General features: G+C 38.7%; 1 pseudogene; it reads left to right on the top strand.

Moving 5' to 3' along the window:
- Positions 1–869: 869 nt before the first annotated feature.
- LOC117360111 lies at positions 870–2293 on the top strand (annotated as a pseudogene).
- Positions 2294–3822: the final 1529 nt, after the last annotated feature.

Below are 3822 nucleotides of genomic sequence, written 5' to 3' on the forward strand. Positions count from 1 at the left end.
TCCCCTTCCGTCGCCTTGAGCATAGGAACCTCTAGTTTTCAACTGTTTCCTCCACACAACCCCTTTTGACAGTTCTGAGCACAGTGAATGAGGTGGAAATCCCACTTTGTGCATCCCCAACTAACTAGTAAGTGCTTGAGGGAGAGGTGTTAGATCATGGACAGGGAGGAGAGAGGGAGGGAAGAATTTGAGGGAGGGTGTTTGCAGGGGCTCATTGGACAGACCTGAGTTTGAAGGAGGAGATGGAAATCCTATTGAGCATGCCCCCGGACAGATTATGAACAGGGAGGAGGGGGAAGGGAAGAATTTGTGGGGAATATCAGGGGGCATCACCACCCCCTCCACAATTCTGTCAACCTAATTTCCGTGGCCATTTCATCAAGGGATGACAATTCAGTGATGAAATGGCTGCAATGAAACAGCTGCAATTAATCATTCTAGATCCTTCCTATACAGGGGTAGTTGAGTAAAAAGATGTAGGCCATTCAGCATTCTAATCACCATACATGGGAAGCTTTCTCTGTCTTGGAGGAATTAGAAAAGCTTTGGAGGTGTGGCAGAGTTTTTGTCCAGTACCACTGGAGTAAAGAAGAAATTTGGTCCTTAGATATGGCCACAGCAGTTGGACAGAAGCAAAGCAAGGATGGCTGTGGATCCAATGACAAAAAAGAGGTGATCATGGACAAGTGGAAAATAAAAAATGGAGTTTTGGGTCCTCAGGAGTTGCATGGACCTGGAAACAGAGCATATATAGAGCCTTGGTATCCCTAGGAGAAGACTCAATAATCTCAGTGGGAAAAATTGATAGCCAGCCATTAAAAATATGCCCAGATGTATGAAAAACAATGTGTGAAAAACATTAGGTAAAAATGCCTAAAGCCAGTGACAACCTCTGGGATATAGCACTAGCCAGAATTCATAAAAAAGAAAATTTGGAAAGCAAGGAAGATGCGGATGGACTGGAAATTTGGGAGCGATCAGTGTTCTTCATTGGCATTAAAAATGGGGGAAAGATGACAATTATTCTGAGGTGCTTAGACAGAGATGAACTTCTAAAACCAACATTAGCTCTAGAGTACACCTTTGGAAGAAGAGCAAAAGGCCATAACATGCCTAAAGTCATTGCTCATTTCTGGGAACTGGGTGGAGGAACATCTTTATTGGACTTGATTTGTATACCCATAACTCTTGACAGCATAAGATCATTCTCTATAGTTCTTGTTTTGGATCTGTCAAAACCCAATGATCTTTGAACAACAATGGAAAATCTCCTACAAGTCACCAGAAGCCATGTAAATAAACTAATAAGTGAACTGGGAAAGAAACATTCAAAAATTGCTAATGAAATTAAACAGAAGATGTGGAAGCCTGTGTAGAAGGACCATCCAGATCGAGAATTAATTGACACATTTCCAATTCCTTTGGTGATAGTTGGAAGCAAATATGATATTTTTCAGGATTTTGACTCTGAGAAGAGGAAAGCGATCTGTAAGACACTTCAATTTCTTGCACATTATTAAGGAGCATCATTAATATTTACAAGCAAATCAGAAGCACTGATGCTAAAAACACGTGGTCTTATTAATCATTTGGCATTTGGACTAGAGAAAAGTAACAAAATTGTTTTCATACAGATTTTGTAACATATTACCACTTGACCACTTAGTCACTCGATCACATTTGTGCATGGTACAAACACATCATTAAATTATTATTAGGTTACACCATTTTTATCCGTCATGTAGTAATTTTAAGTATCAATTATATTATCTCAGGCTTAATATTTATATTCATTAGGACCCCTGAGGAAGGCATGTTGTCCGAAACATGGACCGTGTCGGGTCCCTTGGTTGGTAATAAGGTTGTATATTCACTGCATTTTATTAACAGTATAATAAACAATGCCTGCATCCTGTACATAGTCTGCAGTTTTTGTCTTGTTTTTTTGCTAGAGAAAAGTAAAACATTATCTGCTGTTATCAACAAGCCACTGTTTATCCCAGCTGGATTGGATTCCTTAAGTCAGATAGGTTCTACTTCAACCTTGGACAGAGATATCGGACAGTTACACGCACGGACACCCATGGAGTTGTGGAAAAAGGTGTATGAAAGGACCTTTCCACCAAAGAACAGCAGTGATTTGAAAGAAGTGAAGGACCCAGCCAAAGATCCCTAGTATACTGAAAATGAGGTAGATATGAGGCGAGCTCAGAAGGATCAGGAACTTGAACAATATACCAGAAATGCTTCTAAATCATGGAAGGGAATGGAACTTGATGGTTCAATGAGATAAGTTAGCTTTATCACAAATTGAAGTTACATTCTTCACAGATTGTTTGCTGTCACTTAAAACATACTAAGCTTCTGGAAACCCTTAAGGACTCTGTGACCAATACTGTCCGTACCTAATTGTCTAACAAAAATTGGTCCACAATCAACATTTATTCAAAACTGGAAAAAAGATGGAAAAGGACAGAATACTGATAATGGAATATAACTGTATTTCCCAACCCTTGGGTAAGATAGTGCTATCAAATTAGTTGAGAATTTGTATGTGTTTGTGTTTTTTAACTGTAGTTTTTTATTAGTATATATATATTAATCATTTTATATTGTTTATTTTTTATTTTATGTTTGTCTAATGGACATCAGTATGAGCCATGTAAAAGGTGCCCGGTATAAGGCTCAGGCAGTAACCTTGCGATGACTGGCATCATCCAGATAATATCTGGATAAAGATTGCTGCCTCATACATCATCTTTGTCCATAGCCAAAAAACAACAAATTCACTAAGATAGAAAAGTAGATCACCCAACTGTCCCTTACAATCTTAAATCCCCGAGATATGGCATATAACCTCCTAAGGGTGAGTTAAATAAGGTGTCTGTGGCAAAAATTGCAGTAACTAGAATAAAAAAATTGATAGGTATAAGTAACTGGAAAAGTGATAATTACAAAAATTATTTGAAATATACAAAACTTGAATAATGAAAAGAGTAAACACGCCCAAAGAAAAAACAAAAAGAAAAAATGAAAAAAGTGACGAAAGGTCCAAGTATTCAAAATAGCATGCTTAAAAGAAGGGACTAAAAGTTCATGCAGTAAGATAAAAAATGACTGGCAGTCAATCCGTTAAGTCTGAGTGAAAAACGCTGAACAATTCCAAATCAATATGTATCAAAGTCCAACTGTTCATATGACAAATTCAGAGAGAACATACATTCTATAGGTCATCACTTGAATACACATATGTCCCGAATTTGAAAAAATAATAAATACTTAGCTTCCATTCACTAAATGTAGAAAAGCGAGTGTTTCTGAAATCAATCTCCACACGCAGGAAATCTCCACTCAACAGAGCTCCGTTTCGTACACCTTCGTCAGGAGCGAAGATCCTTGGTAATCAGAATCAAACGGCAAGCCTGCAGTAAGGCTGTCGGAAGGGCGATGGACAAACAATCAAAACCATCAACCTCTTATGCTGGAGCGGTCTCAAGTAAAGCCACCACCTCACAAAGTGAAATCAAAAAATGGCGCCTCAGGAGAATAAGACGCCGCGGGAGCCCAAACTAGGCCACGCCCCCTAAGATTTCTGAGTGACGTCAGAAAATTTTAAAGGGAAATGCAACGAATCACAAAAGTAATAAAGATGATACTGGAGAAACTCAGAGAATTACGTGATGAAACATCTGTCCACATTTTCATTGAGTCCCATAGGTGGAAAAGACTTCAGATGGAAAATCCAATAATTCTCCCGTTGGAGCAGATACTGGCTTCGATCCCCATTATAGTTGGAATGAATCTGTTCCAAGATACCCCACC

This window comes from Geotrypetes seraphini, chromosome 4 (genome assembly GCF_902459505.1).
Source record: "Geotrypetes seraphini chromosome 4, aGeoSer1.1, whole genome shotgun sequence".
NCBI classification, from domain to species: Eukaryota; Metazoa; Chordata; class Amphibia; order Gymnophiona; family Dermophiidae; genus Geotrypetes; species Geotrypetes seraphini.